This window comes from Lepisosteus oculatus, chromosome 12, assembly GCF_040954835.1.
Source record: "Lepisosteus oculatus isolate fLepOcu1 chromosome 12, fLepOcu1.hap2, whole genome shotgun sequence".
Lineage (NCBI taxonomy): Eukaryota > Metazoa > Chordata > Actinopteri > Semionotiformes > Lepisosteidae > Lepisosteus > Lepisosteus oculatus.
This window is the reverse complement of record NC_090707.1, coordinates 15432755-15456044: the sequence shown is the minus strand read 5'-3', so window position 1 is coordinate 15456044 and position 23290 is coordinate 15432755. Positions and strand designations below refer to the sequence as shown.

The following is a 23290-nucleotide window of genomic DNA, read 5'->3' as shown; positions in this document are numbered from 1 at the left end:
ACTTAATATTTTATTTATCCAGCTAAAGCAGTGAAGCAATTACAATTATACTGCATAGATGACTCACCCTGTCATCCATGTGGGGTTCTGTCACCATTACTCAGCTCTTCATGTAGCCAGGCTACTTTCAAGAAGACACCCATTGATATCTCATTTTCAGCCTGATTCAGTCAAGAGAAAGGGGCTCATGAATCTTTTTCATTCATGTTTCAATTACCTTTTGTGTCAAAACCCCTACCTTCAGCTAGCAATTACTGTATTTGACAAGGATGTTACAGAAAAGGAAACAGAGTTTTCCAACACGATAGATACATATGGTTTCTCTAATACACATGTCAGAAATTAAAACTATCAATGGAACATTCTAATGATTAAATCCCTTTAAATTATTTTTACTTTAATAACACGTCTGAATACAGTATACTGTATAGCAAAATCCCTAGGCCTTGGTTTAATATCTTTTGTGAGGGACTGGCCTTCTGTCAGCTCTTTGTATTGTAACATTAGGTTGAGACATTGCAGAAATTGCAAAGTGCTAGTGTAACTCCCTGTGAAGTTTACAGTGCCTCATGTTTACTGTCAAACAGGTCTCCAATGTTTTCCATGTAAGAATTAGCCAGACTCAACTCTAAAAACCTGTCTGCTGTTTCCATGCATGTGCTTTTGAAAGCAACTGGAGGAAATGTATACAGTAACTTATTAAAAGCTTGTGTTTTCTAACTCAAGTACTACTGTATTAAAGAACTGCTTTTTCGTTAAATAAATTGGACTAATTAAGAGGCATACAGTACGTTGTTCAGCTCTTCTAACCACCCACTGAAAGAGCCAACATAATTCATACGTAAAATGAGCAGTCTTTATAGGATATTAATATAATATCACGGCCTGACTCAAAGAATAAAGAGAAGTTTAATTAAACGCTAAGAACTGAGCTTTCAATGCATGGAAACATTGTGTTTGAGTCTATGTTGGTAATCTAATTTTCCATAGATTAAGACCAACTTTTGTTTTCATTGCAGGAAAAATCAATTATAGGAAACAAATTTTAAGTTTGAGGTTTGAGAAACCTATTATCAGACGTTCTATAATATCAACTTCAGTAGCTGAAAGAAGAGTCCAAATAAGGCCAAGGACATACAGGTATTGGAAGTTAACAGTTCACTGATGTTATCAGAAGCCAAATCATTCAAGACCTTAAAGGTGAGCAACTGTTGTTCAAAATCCATTATGAAATAAATAGGGAGTTATTGCAAGGAAGCAACATCAGTTGATATTTTCTCATGTGTTCTAGTTTTAATTAAGATCTGAGCAGCTGGGTTGATCTGAGCTGAAACTTGTTAAGAACGTGTTTAAAAACATCAGTAAACACTGCATTACAATGAACAAGCCTGGATAATGAAAAGGCTTATGTAATGTAGTACAGATCTAGTCTTCCACTGAATTACGAACAGAGTTGTAACGGGTTTGTAGTGAAGGAGACCGTCCCTGGCACGGCGGGAAAGGTACCACCATAGGTTTCCCAGTGGGGGTGAGAAAAAATATAATTGGTATAAGTGTACTAATTACTAAGTAATGTACTACAGTTTATAAGTGACTTTAGGGTGGATGTTAATTTTAATAGTTGTAGTTCTTGTCCTGGGTAGATGTCCTACTGTAAGTAGATGATGTCCTTAGTGGAAACTAAACCCGCTGCCAAATTAGTGGTACGTGCGAGACAGGTGTTAAAAGAGCTCGTTTCCCGCAGATCTTTCTTCTGTCCCGTCCGGGAGTGCTCTCCCGGTAAGAACCAGGGTTATGTTGTGTGTTGATTTGGTTACGCATGTCCGTTATTAATTTTTTTTTTGGTTATGAAGATTATGAAGTGAAAGCGGTAGGCATATGAGGCGGGAGTAATACATTGTTCGTAAGTTTTGTTATGTATGGTGTTTTTGCTTTATGTATTTTGTTTCTTTATGGTTCTTTAGGTTGATTGTTGTAATAAGAAGAAGCTTTGGTTGGACCTGTCTCATATGAGTTTTATTTTCCTGTATAGCGCTTTCCTGCTGGTCCGGGTTACTCGTCTGATCGCAACACCACGCAGAGGAAAGTCGTGGATTGTGGTGGGTTTGCGCCCGCTGCCCTTGCATGAGCTTTTGTGCATCTGACTAGGAGAGATGTGAATGAAGGTGACAAAGATCCCAATCGTGAGAACTTGGGCCGACTTCAGGACCACCTGTAGCCAAGGTATGATTTAGAGAGTCGAACAGCGTAACTTTGGTCTTGTCAAAGTTTACAGTTTTCTGTAAGATGTTTTGTTGCATCCATTTTTAACATAACCTAAACTCTGTGACAAGGCTTTGATCAAGATTTGTGAAAACGTACATTTCGGTTTTATTAGCACAGAAGTGAAAGCCGATACCTCACCTACAAGGAATCAATCCAATTGAACATACTGTATAGACGATATGAGGAGCTGGACAAAAGAGTATTATGAGACGCCAAATGTGACCTAATTGATTCAATTATTTCTTTGAACCACAAAACCAAGATTTAAACCACAAAAATTAGGGCCAGTAATACTTACAACGCTGTCTCATCTATTCAGCAAGATGGTGTGATCAACAGTATCAAAGCCAGCACTAAGCACTTGTCCAGGAGGAAGATAATAGATAAAAAGAGAAAGCAGACAACAGTGGTTCATTATTTACAATTATCATAATTTAATAGAAGAATAACTTCAGTACCTTTGTGCTGATAAATCAACTTGTAACTAAATAGAATATTTGAAAAAATGGTTAGTTATGTATTTTTAATTACTATGCAAATTGGGATAAGTTTCTGCTTTTTAAACAGATTAATTGTAATTCCAAGTTTAAGGGCAGAGTGAACAAGTCCAGATCTTAATGTTTTGTTGATGATGTGTGAAATAATAGGACAGAGAATTACAAAGTTTGAACATGGCAAAGCAGTGGGAACAGGAATCAAGAAATGTGCAGTGGGTTATATGGTTATATTTTAGTGATCGTTTCAGATACTCCTCTGCTGAGGAGAGAGAGACTGTATGAAACTCTGCAAGGTGAGATGCATTATGTTTGAGACTACATAAATTATCCTTGAAGTGGAATCGAAAGGTACAACCTGAATCAAGATGTTATCAATTTTAGCTTGGGGAAAAAAAAACCAGACAAATAATTGCATTGAATCAAAGACTTGTCAGTCTTTTCCCCTGGTTAGAAATGTCTGTATTTTTTTTCACATAATTAACTTCTTAGTCTCTAAAAGTCCAAAGTGCTGTTCTACCTTTGGTATAATTTGATTAAGCCATACCAAAACTGCTTGTCTATAAAAACAAATTCTCACAATCATGAAAACAAGAATCCTAATTGGAGATATTCGAATGTGAACATCAGGTTTACAAAGTAAGAGTATTGGCAATTATTGGGATTATTTCTTAATGGGGAACTTGGTTCACAAAAATCCTTTGCATCATGAGTTATAAAGAGCAGTTATGAAAAACTATTTTCAATAAGAGCATCCCGAGTTCTCCTTCGTATTTCATTCCATTTGGCACCTGTGCTGTGCATACCTGAGCACTGACTCCACACGCTAATTAAAACCTTCACAAAAGAATTTCTTTAAGACTGCATTTGGGTCAATGTGATGATATTTCAGGGAATAATGCTGCTAAAGCAGTGCTTGGCACACTTATCACTTTTATTCACATGAAGAGGAAGTGCCATAAAACTAAAAAACATGAAGGATCTGTGAGGCAGGTGAAACTGCAACTGACGGGTATACCCATCCACAAAGAAAGGCTGTGAGGATTGTAATAAAGGGTGAAGTTCAAATCAAGCCTTCGAAACACAAAACGTTTGACAAATTTTTACAAGAAATCTCTTCATACAATACAGCAAAATTCCTATTCGAACAGAAGCTTCTGACAATCCATCATTCATCATTCTCTGAAAATATGGTACTGATCTCTAATGCTTGGAAGAATTGAAATATACATCCTAGTTACTTGTCCTACAACTCTATTGTACTTTTTGCTTTAGAAGGCTTTTAAGTTTCTTTCTCTTTAAATTTATATACTGTAACTTACTGCTGACAAAGTGTACCTTTATTAATTTTTAAGATGCTTTTATGCAAATCAATAAAAGACTCTCCAGCATGGGGACTTCAGCTTCCCCATGCATTAATGTTTTTTTTTCTTTAAGAGTCAACTAAATATACAGTATGTGCAAGATACTGAATATGCTGCCCTGTAGGCACATAAGCTTACCAAATATGTCACTCATGATGCAAAATCCAGCATAGGCATTTTGCAAAGTTCTAGTAAAGTGTGTAAAACATGCTCCCAACACATTCCCAGATCCAGGTTTTCTTCATTTAATGGGGTTAACTACAAATTTAGCTAATCGGCAACATAGGAGTCATTTGCTGTATATACAGTATAAACAGCGTATGTCTCATTCTCCTTACCTAGCAGAATGACCTTCCTAGCATTTTTTTATTTGAGCAACAATTTGATACTTCAGTTTATTTGAAGGATTCACGATGACTTATTGGTCTTACCTTGTATTCCCTGGTTTCCATGTGTAATACAGAATATAGAGGCTCCAAAGCCTTTTTGTGCCTTACACTTTCGTTCACTGCATTTATTCACATACATAAAACAGCAGATGTAGGGTGATTGTTGAATCATAAAATACATCCCCCCTCAGAGAAAGCGAGGATTTTTATAGCTGAGATATGGTTCATGCTTTAAAGTAGACATGGACAACTCCAGGGTTTAAGGTCTACTGGGTCTTCTGGTTTACATTCAACATCTGATTTTCAAAAAATTACAACATTTTGGGGGAAAAAGTTGAATCCCCTATATTTTTTAAGCCTAAAGCAGTTGCTAATTGAAGATCCATGTACAATTTGCCTGTCCTGAAGGACTGAAATAACCTATCCCTGGTTTAAAGATGGGTCAGGTTTACAACTTGTTTTACGAAAATAAAAATGAAACCCCTTAAGAAAATACAATGCCATTCCATTGTAGACTACAGAAACTAAGAAATGTAAGGAAGATTATTATAAGACACAAAATAATTAAGTGGTAAGTATTTAAAGAAATTATATCTAAGAAACAGTGCAGTTTTAATTAATAATACATAAATAAAACATTCATGGTGCAGCAAGTTAAGTGTGCAGTACGTATGTAATACAGTATATATTCTTTACATAACATGAATCCTATTATTTGTATACAGTTCAGTGTAATTAAGATCTATTTAAATTTTAAGAAATGCACAAAGGTCTTGTAAATTAATAAATATATTAACACAGCTTGCATAAAAATAATTAGCATTTTCTTGAAGATTAATTATAACATGCACTTTTCAATGGTTATTAACTTGCAAAATATTAGGAAAAATATGTATGAAAATAGAAAATATTGGCAAAAAGCTGTTGACATTGAACATAGAAGTCACTGAAGATAAAATTTAAAACCTTGAGGAAAATCAATAATACTGCAAAAACTATTTGGTAAACTTTGCTTCTTTCTTTTGTAAAGCGAGCTGTCATCTTATACAAAGGTCTAAAGAACCAACTGGAACATTCTCAAAAAACGTATTGGTGATAAAAATCTGAATCAATTTTTTATGAGTGCAGAGTTTACTACAGGCCACAACTTAAAATCTTTGCCATGAGACAAGCCATTGGCAGAAAAATAACTGTTAAAACACTCATCCACTGCAAATAACGCACCTTGCATTTTAAGTCACAAAAAGCCTTTCCCTTGAAAGGGTAGTTAACAGAAAATACTATCATATAGAGATGCGGTCCACTGATTTTAGTAAAGATTATTTGATGTGTATTACTATTTATTCCATTCATTGGAAAAACATTGCTTCTCCTAAAATGTTAACTGCAAAATCAATGATTTCTTCTCACCTGGGACAATCTACAGGACAATGATTTATTTTTAGTGTCATTTGGGCAATATGCAACTTACCCCAAGCAACATTCCATGTTCCATATTTAATTCCATAGGCGCAGTGCTGAATGTGACAAATGGAGTCGATAACAGGGAAAGGCAGCAATAACTACTGCTACATACAGAACCCCATATCTTTGATGTTATTTTCAATAGGGTAAAACATCAAAAGTACATACATGATATAGCTCTAAGATTGAAGGAAAGAGCACAACACTGCTTCACATTCTGTTTCGGAGGGTTAGAACAACCACACAGAATTTGAAGTCATTTGAACTTTTCCCATTTTATCGCTTCATACTTCACTTCTTAAATGTGCTTTGGGTGAATTTTTTTTCTCCTTAGATTTTTTTTTCTCTCCAAGGTAAGGCATGATTTCAGTTAAAAAAAAGGTTCTAGAAAGAGTTCTGAAAGCTGACTGTCGGCTAAAGTGGGATGAAGCACATGTACAGTACAGTATGTTGCACAAAAGCTAAAAAAATTAAACATCAAGCCTGACTTTTCAAATATTAAAAACAAAGTAATGCGACACTAAATAGCCACTCCTGTATAATATCTGGGCATCAACTAAAATAAGACTCTCTGCAGTTCTATTTAACTGGAAAAGCGATCATGACATGAATATGTAGAAACAGCTGCAAAGAATCATGTGCGATAGGATAAGCAACGAGTAAGAAAGGGGGGAAAAAAGTGACAAGACCAGAGGGGACACAGAATGTGTTCTGTGTCACAATCTAAATGCAAAGGAAGAATAGTAATTCTGCTGAAGACAAAGCATTCTTGCACCAAAGGAAGGTTAATAACCCTGACGCCAAAAGGGAAGATCCAATCATTTTTTAGTCTAAAGAAGTAAAGTATAAACATCTTGTCATTAGGTTTAAGAAGGCCCTTAACCAGATGTCCATCAAATACTGTAACAGTGTCAGAGGAGACTCACATTAGGATGCTCATAACAGTTTTTTTTTCTCTAAAATGTGCTGCAACTAGACCTATTTATTTTCTTCCATTGTCAACCAATTTAATGTCATAGATGATCTTCCCGTTACCTATCACTGTCTCTAAATGATCTAAAAGAAAACCAATATACAAATCAGAAATTGTTGGATTTTTAGGCTTGAGAGTAAAGTCCCGTTGGCCACTCAATCAGTGCCAGATATAAAAAAGCCCTGAACCGATTCACATTTTGTGGCTGGTCCCTTTCTGGAAGTCAATTTCAAGAACCTTGTTGCAAGTCGCCGAGGTGTCATTTATTGGAGTTAGTTTTACTGTTTTTTCACATTTTATTGTTCACCGGGGCAGACATTTCATTTATTTACCTGGAAACATGGTTTTCTATATCCTAGGTCCACAATATAATAAAGTTTCATAACATTACATTGTTCATTTAAGAAAATCAGGTCTTTCTGTGTGGATCCAGATACTCCCACAGCAGATTAGTTGTATCTTCAGCTATTTTATCAAGTCACAGTTCTGTATTTTTGAACATTTTCCTCCTTTCTCATTTTGCCCATTCTTAAACTAATCATTTTATTGTTCTCTGAGGCCATAATCTATTGTCTTTTAAAAGTCATTTTCAGTTATGTTAAATATGAAGACAGAGCACAAAGACCTACACGGCTAGCCTCAATTTGATTTCTGTCTAGTGAAACAATGAAAACACGTACTTACTGTGGCTATTAAGGTGCAATCTCTTCCATAAACTGCATTTTGCATTATGGCACATTTATATTGACAGTGCCTTTTAATGACTCATGTTGACACAAAATTTCATGCGCTCATTTTTAAATATAAAAATCATTCAATTGTGCACTGTGTCACTTAATTTAACTCCTATATAATCTGTTAATAGAATACTATTTCACCTACTGTGGCATTTTGTCAAAGATAAAGGCATGCTTCAATAGCCTAAGAGCCTGTAAATGTTTTCTCCCTCTTTGTCACTGTAAATCCAAATGTAGTCACGGCTGTCTACAGAGATGCAGTGATACATAAAAAAAAGCCAGGGCGTCTTGTCATTCAAATTGAAATGCCATGTCATTCTTTCACACACCTTCCTGAGCTAGAACACTTTAAACCTTCCATCAGGGCGAAGGATATCGAAGATTCTTTTTGTCTGTCATTGTGCTAACGTGTTTCAATGTGTGTGCTGAAAAAAAGTTTGTATATGCCATTTAAGTGGAAAAGCACATTTTAAACAGCAGAATTTAAAGTTGTTGCCTTTCTCAAAGTTATACATAACTTGGAATGAAACAGGTTGCTATTGGAAGATATAGGTGGAGGACACTGAACAATATAGACAACATAGCAGAATATTGAATATATAGCATGACTGGTGCATGACTATATTAACTACCTAAAAGTGCATAGTAGAAAATTTAATTTGACATTCAAAAGACTGATAAAGTTACAGGAATGTGCTTATTCAATCTTTTAGACAGTTTTTTGTTAGGGAAGTGATGACTGTGGATTTTGCATATCTGTGTGAAACAGCCAAAACACAATGACATTGAGACTTTGTATTAGATGCATGATTTATAAAACCTTAAATCAATAATGTATCATATTGTAAAATGTCTTGTACACATGGTGGTAGCACTGGATTTAGGTCAATGAGGACAAAATATAATTAACAGGCAATATAGCTAATTAGAAAATAAAAGAGGATATAAACATTCTACAGCATGGGTTATATACTGTACACATTATGTTTTTTGTTGTTTGCTTTAGTCTCTCTGCCAACACATCTTTGAAGGTTAGGGGAAAATGTTAACTGCAGTTCAAATAAAATGCCCCTTGATATACCATCTTATATTCTTAAAAACACTATCCAGAAACATGTGTTTTGTTGAGATGACCTGTTTTGGGTATTTGTATTTATTTTTTGGTTAAAATTGGTCATCAGTATCCATCCATCCTTTTTTTTTAACTGATTTATTCAATATAAAGCTGGAGCCTATCCTGACTAGTAATGGGTACAACACCTGCCCATTGCAGAGTCATTACTATTGATTAATTTAAATAAAAGCCAGACTTTCTTGCACTAGAAAGCTAATAAGTTAATGATAATTCATTCAACTTGGAGATCACAACTTCCTGAGCATTCATGAATGCAGGTAACAGATTGAAATTATGGGGATGCTTAAAATGTTTTAGAGAATGGTTTTTGAAATTGAATCCATAATTATTGCACATTTTGCTGCTGGAAGATCAGCAGATTTTTCAGTATCATACTGTATTGTTTGTTCACTGGGTTTTAATTTAAAATATAACCTGTTATTGCCAGTATACTACTGTAAGTATGTGGATTTACTAAGCAAGAAAGCAGTGTGCTGCGCAGATATTCACATTATCCTAAATAATGCCTCATCAGAATGAGTTCTGATTCTTTTTATTTAAGCAAGACACCCGATTACCAATTTCCACGACAATTTCTTTCACAAACAGGATCTTTAGAGAAAATTGGACCTATATTGTTGATTTATGAAATGGTTTACCTAACAGATAAAGCTTCTAGCTATGCTTGTGACAAGGAATGTAAATTATAATTAAACTTTTTAAAGCATAATTAAACAATGCTTACATTTTAGATTTGTATCGGAAATATTCAGCTCCGAGTCTCAGAAGTTTGCAAGTGTAATCACCTTTCTAAGCTTGTCTTCAGTGAATTGATTATATTTACATATTTATTCATGATAAAAGACCAAAGATGTTCATCAGAATTCCACTGCTATGCTCTTACAAGTGACACAGCTAACAATGCATTGATTTACATTTGTAACTGCATAATGTTAAAACCTGCCCTTGGGAATCCCTACAGCATTGAAAGCAGAGGAAGTAAATTCACTTCAATCTATGTGATTATATTAATTTTTTCCATATAATCTCTACAGCTTTGAAAATTAAAGTATTACAAATCCTCCTCACTCATACTTTATAGAAAGATAATGTACTGTAGATGTCTGTAGGTTGAGATTAAATCAAAACATTGATTCATCCACCAATTGCAAACTATGCATTTGACAGACAATATCCAGCATCAGCAGTTTACTCGAAGCCTCCAGTAGTGTTTTCTATTATTATAGCACATTTGTCTGTTATAATACAGCTTAGGTTGCCCAAGCTTGTCATTTAGCACTTTCATTCACATTCTTCAGAATCTTAAATTATGTAAAAAAAAAAAATTATACTTGATCAGCCAATATGAAGTCCTGATTGTAGTAACTAATCACATTTACCATTCAAATCTAATCAACACATTGCCAGGTGTCCCTTGTCATTAACATCATTTCTTTATTTTACATGTCCTTAAAGCCAAAAGGTGCATTTTTCTACTTAAAAATACAGATCTATCGGGACAAACTGTGATCTTAAATGAAGATGGCTAAAAATTCAGTAGAATTACCATTCAAGGTACTTCAGTAATCCTCCCTTATTTAACCTAGGTGTGTCTGTGAGAGAGGAATGAGAGACAGGAGAGCAGAACTGCAGGCTCACCATCGTTCATTTTCTTTTAATTGTTAACAAGTGTGTGTGCTAATAATGGAGGGGGCTAGTGAGCAAGAGGGAGAGAAGGTAGCAGATGCTAGCGTGTCTTATGTCTTATTCCAGAAAGGAATTTATATAGAGGGAGGAAACTGAAATAATGATTAATGGGAAAAAAACATTCAAATTCTATAATTTGAATAGATAAACACCAAATAGCATACACTCCAAAATATGCAGTACAGTAAATTGAAATTAGGAGAGAAATGTATAAATACTGTACATTTCATTACCCTATACTATTTGGTAATTAAACACAAAATGAAATACACAGTAAATAAAATCACTTAGGAGCTTCCCTGATATGATTGCAATACGGATTACGCACAACATTCAGGGATAAATCCTGAAATGATATGCAAAAGCAAAACGAGTCTGAGGTGTAAAACAGAGCCCTGGTGGAGACCACATTATGCTTATTCTGCACTTTTCATCCATGAAAGGAACTTGCTGCACTCCCTGCTCCTACACATATGCTATAAACTCTTCTATACCTCCAAAATGTTATGGGACCCACAGGAGTTTTTTAATATAAAAGTGACTGCATTAAGTCGAGTGTTGTGGGACAGGGTGTATTGTTGATTATTGCCATTGCGTCATGATCATGTTATTGCTTCATGATCCATATGCCATGCACGTTTAATACTGAGTAGGCATGGTGACCTTTTGGTGCTTTCCCTCTTTTAAGTGGGTTTTCTCTGGAAGCTTTGGTTTGATCCCACGTTCAAAGATCTGCTGGCTGGTTTATTGGCGTCTCTAAGTTACTGTGTGCTTGCATGCAGTGTCCCATTCAGGTTGTAACTCTGTGCTTCTGGGATGGGTGTGGGATGCCGTGACGTTTGTCAGGAGTGTTTGTCTTATAAAGGATGGATAGATAAAACTGGTTTGCATGGGAACTTGTATATAAAGCTTCAGTTTTGGGAAGCGAGCAAAAGAATGAGATCATGGGTACACGCGGATGAGGTTTCTCTGTAGGGCTGCTGGGCTTACTCTCCATAACAGGGTGAGCAGCTCAGCAGTCTAGGAGGAACTTGGAGAGTTGCTGCTCCTCTGGATTAAGAGAAGCAGTCAGAAAAGGTGGTTTAGATGGAGTTGTACTAAAGTTTTAAGGCCCATAAGGAAGAGGCCTTGGAGCAGACCTAGAACACGCTGGAGGCATTGTCTCCCAGCTGGCCTGGAAGCACCTTGGAATCCCTCAGGAAGAGCTGGAGAAAGGGAAAGTCTGATCTTTCACAGCCTGTTGCCACTGCAGCCCTCAGCAGGAGTAAGCGGTTAGAAAATGAGATGAGATGATATCTGCAGATTAAAGCTGTTGGCTTATGAGCAAAACATTATTTCTATGTGAGATCTTCACCATTTTCAATGAAGAAGAAAGGTATTTTGATTTATAGGATAGAGTTTTTTCATCCATTATATTTTTTAACAGAAAAGCACATTGCAGTACTTGTTGAACAACCCGGCTTGTATAGAGTACCTTAAGCTCTTGGCTCCAATGCAGATCACATGCCTCCTTCATCACACGATCTCTGGAAACAAATGAAAAAAAAAACATCTTAAGAGATAGAATGTATTCTCTTTATTTTCTACCTGATGTTCATTTTTTCTTCCTTTTGAAATGTGCAAAGAAACATTCATATTATCCATTATTCTTCAAAATGAAAGAAGGAAACATTGGGCAATTAGTCATAGCTGATATAAGTGTCCCTGAACTGTCGCCAGTGACAGTCATATACGAAATCCTCATTAAATTTGATAATTTTCCACCAGATAACATACCATACATCCTATTTCTCTGCCGTCTAAACTAAAGAGTAAAATAAATTAAGATATTTAATCTTAAACAACGCTGACTAGTTTTAAATAAAGGAGGCTTTGAGGTGACATGATTCAAGTATTCAATATCCTTGAGTTGACAAGGGCAATCCAATATACTTCCTCAAGATCAATAGTGAAGCCCTAGACCAGAGGACACAAATGAAAACTGAGAGCAAGAGAACGTAAGACTGAGGACAGGGGCACTTTTTTACACAAAAGGTTATTGAATTCCTTCCTCTTCTCAACAGAACAAGCTACATGGCCGAGATGGCATCACCTCATTTATAACTTTTATTATGTTCTTATATTCTTGCACAATATGAGAGGGGTCATAGAAGTGTGCACGTCATTATATGAAAAGCAACAATCTTCAAACAAATGTATACATAAACCATTTTAATTCCCTGTGGAGTCCGATACTATCCTGCGTGGGGGATGCTCAACTATGTTCCTCAGCCCTCTTGTCTTCTATAAAAATGATCTTGAGAAGGTGAAAGTTGAGAGCTGCAACAAAATAAGTAGAGGATAACTCCATGCGGGAAAGAAAACATTTTTGGGCATTTTCAGGTGTGCGTCTACAAATTAATCAGGAACCAAAATGATCCTTAAATTTGGATCTCCATCTTCCACCAGCTGTTGACAGACTGATTTCGTTTTCGAACCTGTTCGTTCATTTACGGATTTCAACATTTTACACGTCTCCCCCAGATTTCCATTCATATGGGCAGTCTTTCACACCCGCTGTGTCTACTCTTGCATGATATTCCTTTTGTTCTCCTTTACTTTATATCAATGCAACATTCATAAGCGTCTCATCCTCTTTCAAACCTGAAGAAGGCTCAACATCTGAAATGTGCATTTTCTCTGCTTCTCAGAGAGGCATTAACCTCTACTAGTTCCATATCTTGAAAAGGCTGATTAAGAGAGGCATAGATAGAGAAACTCTGATGGCTTAATAGTGGATAGTAATCTAACATACTGTAGACAGCCATGCTGGTGGCCAAATCTGAGAAAGTCAAGTGCAGGGATGATTAAAAGGGATAACATTTTTGATAGCATAGTTATACCTTGGGGAACACTGCATTAAAGAAATTGAGGATGAAGGGCATTTAAGAAGTAAAAAAAAAATCAAATTAAAATAAATATATAAAGCAAATCCCATTTCATGGATGCAAGAGGGAATGAAAACTCAATTCTGCTTTCTCAATCAAACTAATGACCCTATAATAATATCTAAGGCCTTGAGACTTTTGCCATATCCCAGGTGTTCTAATTTGGACAAATATACTTTCACTGTTAACATCATGACCTTCAAGAATTAAGCTTTTATTCCAAACGTGTTTGACAAAGATCAAATCACAACAGTAACTAAATATTTACTTGTATTTTAAGTGTATAAATGCTGATGTTTTATATGAAATTGATTTAAATTATGAGGTTGGTTACAATACTAAGTAATTATAATTAACGTATTTAAACTGTACAATTATTAGCATCTTTGTAATCCCTGAGTGATCAATGTTTGTATCATGGCAGATTCATTCACATATGTTTGGTCTAAGTTGCACATTTTTTTTGTTCTATGAAAGAAAATTGCATATTGTAACTTTTGAATGTCTGTGTATATGTTGCCATTTGTTAGGATTGATCGATTCCTAGAAGTCATAGAACACTCAGAATTTACTGTTGTGACTTCTAATTGTTTCAGAACGTTCAAGCCATCACCACTACAACATTAATTCGGATTATGAACATAGTCACATGCCGATAAAAGGAAAGACATTGCAGTGGTAGTATATGACCTGGTCAATAATTGAGCAATAATTGACTCTTGTTTTAAAAGATCAGCAACTCTAACCAAGTTCCAATAAACAAATGTTTTACCAGCTTCACCCTGTGTTTTCTTCCTAACTTAAACTGACAAACCCACTGATGCATGCCCTTTTACTATAAATCAGCATTCACACCTGCTTAGTATAGTAAAGGTCATACAATGCTTTCTAATGAATTTAGAGGTAGTGTTTGCTATCTGAATAATCTTGTGTCATGTCATTTAATACACTAATGAAAAAATAAATGAAGTGGATAACTGTGTTTTTTTCAAAGACTGGAAAAGATAAATATGCTGAAAGATATTTTGCAATGGATATAACTATTCACTATTACTACCATCATGAGAAAGGTCTGTTCATTTGTAATACAACGTCCTCTCATATTTTACACTGCACTGTAATTACACTGTATTTGTTTCAGTCCTGAACTGCAATTCAATGATGCCTTTGTAATGCTGCTATTAATATAGTAAAGGTGCAGCATTTGTTGCTAAAAATGAATGTATACAATATGGTCGCACATTAAGACATACAGGGCAACTCTTTGTAAGACACAACTCATAATTTAATGTATTAACATTAGCATTTTTCTCAATATGTTCCTTTCAGAATTTTAGTGTCCCCTTGCGTTACCAATGACACCACTGAGTTATAAGAACTTAAATACTGATATGTGCTGGGGGGTATGGTATCAATAAGGATTGACAGCCACCAATCAGGAAATCATTTAGCCTATACGGGCCTACAACCATGATCAAATGAAGACAGCACAGTTGCAAGCCACAAAGAAGACATGGGAAGACCACCTGTTGAGTGGCTCCCCTAGAGTCAATTAAACAACACAAGAATCTGAAATCTTTTACTAATGCTGAAGTGGAATGTGAAATGGCCGAGCAGGTAAGCTGTGGTGGGCTAGAACCAGTAAATTGGGTTGATATTCCATAACGTTCCCTAACCACATACAGTATACTGAACTCTGACTCTATGATTGGACAGAAGCCTGTGTGAAAAATGACCAAACAAGGTATTAAAATAGCAAGCTAAAAGGTGAATGTCTGGTTCTGGAAAAGCATCTTGCTATCGGAAGTAGTCAGCCATAATACTCTCTTGTATCCTCCAGAGCTGAAGAAATAAGACCCTGAGTTCCACCTTCCAACACACCGAAGCTCCAGGAGTTTGGGAGGATTCCTACCATTTGAGGACTAATTTAACAAGAGTTTTTTAGCACTGAACAGACCAAAAGTGAAGTTGGGGATAATGAGCTACATTTTTATATTTGAATTACGTATTTCTTTTTAGGATCTATCAGAGTGAGCATTTATCTCTATATATCTGGGACGGTGTTAAGTACTGACCTTTCATTATAACAGAAAAGGTACTTTTAGAACAATCCTGCACTTGTAAAAACTTAATTTTTCTGTATAATAAATTGTCTAAAATCACATGTATCGAATTATTGAAAATGTCCTCATAGAAGGATTCCCACAAGAATAAATTAACTTCACCAAAGGAAGTTTTATTTTGTTATTAATTGCTACTCACAAGCATTGGCTAATGGGATGGAACTCTGCAACAATTAAAAAGAGAAATTAATCAGATTTACTGTCATCACTTGTCTCAAGGGAAGCTACTCAAAGCTTGAAATATGGTAAGAAAAAGAGCATATCTCTTCACAGCTCATCTCTTACTAGCAAGGTTATATGAATTACAGCTTTAATTAAGTCAAACAATAAATAAATCCAAAGATTCATAAATGTACATTAACAAAATGCTAGCACGTTTTTCTCGGAGCAGACAGCAATCTTAATTTACTGATTGCATGCATATGATTATTGAAACTAGCAGATGTCTGGTATGACAACTAAATGCTTAATTTTAATTTACTTTAGGAAAAATGTAGATATAGGGCATACATTTAATTAAAACATATGCTTGTAAGATAAGCAGGCGACAAGTGTTCAGCTAGTTATGCAGTACATTATCACGAATTTACCTATACAACTTTGTGTGGTTTAAATTTATGAAATGTTCCAAAAATAGTCTAGAAATTGCACAAATGATATTAAATTGAAATTATCTGCCTAGACGCTGATAATTTCCTTTTAAGAATTTCCAGGTTGAAGAAGGATTCTGTAACTTCAGTATATGAAGTTTATTTACTGTACATAGGCTGCCAGGTTGTATTATAATTGTTTCTAAAAAGCAGTCTAAAAGGGTTGCAGGGAAGCTGGTGCCTATCTGGGCAAGCAAGGCAGGACAGACCCTGGCAGGGACACCAGTCCATCATGGGACAGACACAAACACACGTACAGTATACACTTGCACTAATACCCAGTTTTCCTAAAAGCCAGATTACCTATCTGTATGTTTCTGGTCTATGGGAGGAAACCATAGCACCCACGCAAACACAGAGAGTATCCAGATAACTCCCCCAGGTCAAAAGCAAAAGATAACACTAAGGTCAATTGACATGCTTCGAAATCTGTTCCTTAACATAATTAGTGCCTGAAACTGACTTAAGTGTTCTATAGGTTAGGAGCGTGACAGTTAAAAGCCTATATGAACATAATCCCACCACCAAGGGTTAAAGGCTCAACAATTCCCCAGTAAGTGAAATAAATTCTTTACTTTCCCTTAAGAGCATCTCAATATTGGCTTCTTGAGCCCTAATCATATACAGTAACCTCTTTGTGTTAAAACAGCTGATACTGTCAGATTCACAAATCCCCTCACTGAGAAGCCAATAGCAATCAGCACACCTCTAGTACCTCTGGGAATTTATCCACAACAACACATTTAACACGACTAGAATCAAATTCTCAGAGTTTTGACAGGTTAATAATGGACTTTTATCACCCTCTGAATTAGCATGTACTTGAGGGGAAGTGGAAAATTGTCTGATCATACATCAATAAGTGTTCACATTAAAAGAAAAATCAGAGCCTAGCTACTGATGTCGGTACTAAGTCTATATTTACTGTTTCTATAGGCACAAATTCATGATGAGATTGATTTATCCTTGCTTTAATATATAGAGTATCTTTCTGATGCGTTAATTTTTGGCATCCATACTGTATATTTATTTTTTTTTGTATTGGTTTCACAGAATTTTAAAATAATGCTCTAATGTCTGGTTTTGTCATTGGAAATGGGTCGTATTCTCCAGAGTCTCGTTCGATTTGCCTTAGTTTTGTAGATACTACAATAAAAAGGGAAAATGCACACAGTTTCACCAATCAATAAAATAATCAAGCTATAATTTACATGCTCTCTGCACTACTATTAAGCATCAATTATCATTCATTTATTAAAGATAAAGGAATTAAGTGAACTGCTCACTGTAAAAGACCTTCACCTCTTTTTGGAAACTAGCCATTATTATGCCAGAATGATCCTTTTTTTTTCTTTATGGAACTCAGAAATTTGATTTCTAACTCTTACAGTCGAACAAATACTACTATGAAAATGACAAATACAATGATGCAAGAATTTGCTTGCATGTTATACTAACATTGTGAAGATAATTCCAATGAATATTATGCCTGTGAAGAAGAAAGGACAGGCCTCATAGCATCTTAATTATTTTACACAAATACCTTTAAAAAAAAAAGCACAGACTGAAAGTTGTCTCATATTTAAATTACTACTACAGTATAACATAATAAAGAAATGTTTTAAACCTCAAGATTTATGTTAATTTTAAAATATAGTATTTGATTTATTATTTTTTCATTTTATTTTATGTTAATGAAGAGTCATGCATTTTAAATGCAATATAACCACAAAATGTTTTACCTATTAAATCCTAATTGTATTACATTAAAGAGATTACCATTTACAGTAGTTTATTAGACGAGTGACTTGTATTCACTCTGATTTCCTACAGTGAAAAATGTGTCTTCTTTGCTCCAACACAATGTGTTACTGAGATTTACAGTGCCATTTCTGCTTCCAGCAATCACTTTTCCTCTTTTCTGTTGAATGACACAAAGCATACGCCTGTGTGATTGAAATCATTATGAAGATCAATCAGAGTTGTTCTTTAAAACTTTTTATTGACTCGTTTGTCTCTAGGATCCTAATTAAACAAAGAAAAAAGGGTAATTGTAGGATTGCTTTTTTGAAATGCAAACTTCACTGATGCTTCCGAGGATAGCAGCCTATTCTCTGCAGACTGCTATGATACAAAGGGATTAACGTTTTCCTTTAAGATTCCCTTTACATCACCTGACAGTTGTAATTACAACAGATTCCCTAATATATCCCACACTTATTGCACAGTTAGTGATAAATGGTTTCATATACAGTACTGGAAGTCATTTGTGAAATAAAACTGGTGGGTATATAATGAAAATTACATGTTATAAATGGATAAGTTACAAATTACAATATTTAATGTGCCACTCACAATAGCAGTAAATGAAGAAGAAAAGCTAAACTATCCACGAGTCATATAAGGCTCCTCAGAGTGAATTCACCACATGACAGATGACAATTCCGAAGACATCCTTTGAACAGCCTTCCTGCGACACCTATTAATGTTTTTTTTCTCTAGCAATATAATATTAGCACAAAAAAGAATGAAATTAAAATAATGAAGCCAAGCTAAAACCATCACAAGATATTAGTCGGTACCCAGCAAAAAAATCAAAACATGGATACACTGTAAAAAGATTCCTAAATTTTAGGTCCCAAAATATTTATGGAATACATCCTTGAAAAGAGGCACCAGACAGTACTACAAAAACGAGACTGTAGGTGGTGAAAGCAGTGCATTACGTTTTCGGCCATCTGTTTCCAGGACCATTCCCCTGCTTTACATAAAATTATGATGGCAAAAGCTATATTAACAAAGAATTCCTAATTTGATATAATCACATTTTTAGGCAAATCTAAATTAGCAACCACTATATATTTTTGCAACTGTGAAGTAATGACATTATTTTTCACTGAAGGTTATTTTTCACTGAAGATTTTGTCAATTTCCTCCCATTTCCATATGAGACTACCTTGCTTTTTGATCGACAGGGAGCATTTCAAGATGTTGCAATTACCCCATATAACTAGGGATCTGATCTTCAGATGCAGCTCATTATTATGCACTGCTATGGGGCTCACAAAATGATGCTTAAGGGGGGATTGTTCTGGACATCTGTGGTGCCTGGAAGGTTAACACAACAATCTGTGTCACCTCCAGCATTCTTCTGCAGCTTGGCCATGCATATTTTCCAGCACTGTAGATTTTTTTAGCCCACTAAACACTCATGTTTTTTTTATTAAAAAAATAATTACCGTAGACTGCTCCCTTAAGAAACACTGAATTTTAACAATTCAATTTGATTACCAACTTTAAAGGAAAAACATGCTTTTTTAATAGATACAGGACATTATGCAGTATGTTAATTTAGGGCCCATTTACTACCAGTGCCATGCCTTCTCTGTGATAAGTTTTTTTCAGTTTCTCAAGATGGTTTATAGCTTTGACCCTCAGTGGGAAGTCTAGCAGAACTAGCTTGGTGCAAAGCAGTAGGAAATGTGGATTGGATCAAATTGGCCTAACACTTTCATAGTAAGGAGCCCTTTCAGATGTGCATTCAACCTTGTGCAGTATCATGAGAACTTAGTTATTATGTGTCATTTTCAGCCTCTGACAGCACATTGTCTAGATGCAGAGAGAGATGAAAGTGTTGTGTAATAACCAGAGTTCTCTCTGCTAGTGCTATGAAAGAGCTGTTCCAGCAGTGGTAGTGTGGGGTATTGTTTTGGGGGCTCTAGACTTGTGAGTGAAACGGTGTGGGTTCAAATCTCTAGAGCAACACTGTAAGTTGTACCCATGAGCATGGCAGTTTATTCAACTTTCATTAATGAAATGCCCAGCTGTAAAGAAGAATACAAATTTATATTGCTTTGGACAAAGGGGTTAGCCACATTATTTTTGAAAAAAATTTTGTTTTAGAATGGAGGAGGGTAGCCATAAAACAACATGTTATTTTGTGTTGGGGGTAGCTGATTACAGTTAAATCATTAAGTCAGTCTTCATGGGAGATGTGCCATAGTCATGGCCAGGGTAAAAGAGCATACAGAAAAGGAGATATATGAGGAGGACTAAGTCACAAAAGGAGAGTGAAGGGTGAATAAACTACTTTGATGGGAAACCTCCATAATTGGAGCGCTTAAGAACTGATTTTTGGCTTTGTACAGGTATTTGTTGGAAATACTGATTTCCTATTTTCAGGCTGGAAGAAATCACCGTTTAGTAACGCACTATTTTGAATAGGGAACAATGTTCCCTATAATCCCTGCTCGCACGCACAGGTTATGAAATCAGCGTAAACACAAAATTGAACAGCGCACAAAAAATAAATAAATATGATAATAAAACAAACACGGTTGTCAATTGAAAAACACTTAATTGACCACATGAGACTGGCTGCGAGAGGCCCAACTTGGCTTTTTTTTTATTGTTACTCGATAATTGATATCTATGCTCTCGCAGTCTCATACCTCACTGTTCATGCTCGCTCCACACTCGCTGAATCGCTGTCCCGGTCTTTTCGATCTCTATGCATCTACGAGAATGACTACTGTATGTTAACAAAAAATAATCGCAGGTTTACAATTTTACATACACTTAATTTAGTCTGCACTACTTTTTGTTATTGGGGAAAAAAATTGCACAACTTGAAATTTTTGCGCACACAGGCTATTGAAAATTGGGGGGAACATTGATAGGAAATAGTTTCCTATTTAGCTTGTGTTTTAGAGAGTGAATAGGATAGTCCTGAACAAGATCATTTTATTTAATAAAACACAGGTTTGTTCTCTTTATCCCCCTTTATTATACAGAACTGTAAAAACCTGAGCATAGCTGTAAAAATTGTATATTGTTAAGTTGTATTTTATTGTAAATACATACTGTAGTTGTCTTGTTTAAATTTTCTGCCTGGTTATTACTTCAGTACCAAGATGTGTCAGAGAAACAAAAAAATTACATGTGTTGTTAACACTTGATAGTCCTTGATTACAGAGAATGTAATTGTTCATTTTTATAATTTGTTTGACCCAGTATTTAGGATTGGATTTTATGTATTTGAACATTTCTTATATGTAATTTGATCACTCCCAGTTTGCAACAATATTTAAATTTGAACTCTCTCTTTTGTTTTGTCTTTTGTCTTTCTCCTCAGCAACATTATATGCTTTTCTCATTGATGTTGGTAACCTTCAACAACTTGTAAAGGACAGAGGCTTATCCTTAAGACTACCATACAGTAGGTTTAATCATTTGGGCTATAACTGTTTCAACATAGAGAATATGGGAACATTGTGTCACCTTTCATGTGCTTTAAAATGCCTAAGGCTGCCTGTTACAGTGGATTTCACAAAGGAAAGCTATTTACATGCTCTGCAGTCTTCCAAAAGCTTTTTGCTCTTTGGAGGTAATTAATAAAATATCAACATTATGTTCACAGGGCTGTATAATTTGGGTTCTTGTAATCCGTATAAATTTTTAAAATTAAAACTTTGTAAAAAATACATATATACATACAGTAGCTTCCCCTAATTGAGGATATGGACATTGTATTATTGGTTTGTCTGTTTCAATAATATCTTATACTCATTTTCTATTAATGGGTGGCTGCTATGGAGTGTGCCGTTAGCAGTAAATTATTGGATTGCATAGAATACCATTTTGGCCAGACCATTACATTAAAGAAAGCCCTATTTAGGTTTTAAATATTTAAAGACAACAGCATTGTGCATCTCAGCTCAGCATTGAATTAATGAAGATTGTCTTTGCAGACACATTCATTTGATAAAGTACAGTACATATCTTGCATGTTGCAGGTATGAGATCAGCAAAAAGCAGAAGTGATTCTGCAATGGTTCTCTAATTTTCATTGCCAAATGATAATTTAGACATTCTGCTTACAAAAATGACCAATAACTACACTTGCTAAAAATGTATTGAGCTTTAAAATTTGGAAATACATTTTAGTTGCAACAGACAAAACTGTTCCAATCTGTTCCACGCAAATTACATTTACATCTATATGCTCCACCATCATCAATAAAATACCTATTAATGATATGTAAGCAATGCTCTAATCTGTACAAATAAAACCTAAAATAAGTGATCAAACTGGACTAAAGTGTTATTACTGAACTACTGTATAAATTGTAAAGAAAGGTTTTCAGAGTAAATTGTCTGCTATCACCCTGACAATGAAATTTTAGATCTCATCAAAAGGTAGACCAGTGTGACCTAGATTCTTCTTCCCAACAGACGGTTTGGATCATATCCTATCGTCTTTTTTTTAAGTGAAATTACCAGGATGCTTTTGACTACATATCTACCGACAAAGGAGCATGTGGTGCCCCAGCTACATGCCTACAAGTATGTGCCTACTTCTGACATTTTGGATTACAGTCAAGGATCACTTGACTATGAATTTCTCTCATGAATCAAATTGAGGGCATGGAATCCATCATGAATTTGTTCTTGGGGAAATTGTCTTTCATCAAGTGTTACCAAGACCTACAACACGATATACTGTATTAAAATTTACATATGCCCTATTTTTTTAATCTATCTTCTACACTGATCTGTTTTTCTAATCTTCATATTTTACCAACCTGCAACAACAGACAACCTGGGATGGAGAATATTCCTTTCACATCAAAACGTATCTAGAACTTTTTTTGGTCTCCCTCAGAGTGAGATTTTCTGAAAACTCAGTGTCAAGAGAATGCCTTTTATCTGTATTTTCTTTAAATACTCTGGCTCATGGTTAAGTAATAAAAGAAAATTCCTCCCTTGGTAAATCTACTTTTAATTTCCACAGCAACGCTCTCCTTAAACTTTAACAGCTCTCTGGAGCATAATCTTTAATTAATTAAGTATTAATAATTCCTTGCATCTGTATTGTTTTCCCATCCCAAAGGATACAAAAGCACTTGACACATAGGGGAGAGCCATTTCATTAAGCCCCAAAGGGCAGCATTCATCTGGGTGAGGTGAGGTAACCATTAAGTACCAGCAGCCCCATTACAGTACAGACAGAGAAGTGAGAAACTGCTTCATCAATTGAATTATGGGGGCATTTGAAGTAGGCCAGATTATGCAAAGCCCGAG

At 35.2% G+C, this 23290-nt stretch overlaps 1 protein-coding gene and 1 long non-coding RNA gene across 5 annotated transcripts in view; one reads left to right on the top strand and one right to left on the bottom strand.

Moving 5' to 3' along the window:
• The window catches only part of b3galt1b (UDP-Gal:betaGlcNAc beta 1,3-galactosyltransferase, polypeptide 1b), a 108898-nt gene that overhangs the window by 38363 nt on the left and 47245 nt on the right, over positions 1-23290 (bottom strand). The window contains exons 2-3 of one of the 3 annotated variants that reach the window (XM_015359050.2): positions 11982-12033; positions 2564-2625 (exon numbers count right to left, since the gene is read on the bottom strand). The exons of 1 other annotated variant lie outside the window; for it this stretch is intronic. The gene's annotated coding sequence lies outside the window, so the exon portion shown is untranslated. The remainder of the gene's footprint in view (positions 1-2563; positions 2626-11981; positions 12034-23290) is intronic. One more of the 3 variants, XM_015359049.2, reaches the window with a different exon arrangement.
• On the top strand, positions 1724-15752 carry LOC107078800 (uncharacterized). Of its 2 annotated transcripts, none has more exons than XR_001479768.2 (3): positions 1724-1779; positions 2033-2223; positions 15275-15752. It is a non-coding gene; the product is annotated as an uncharacterized lncRNA (long non-coding RNA). The 2 variants fall into 2 exon arrangements; XR_001479769.2 differs by lacking the exon at positions 1724-1779 and adding an exon at positions 1786-1903.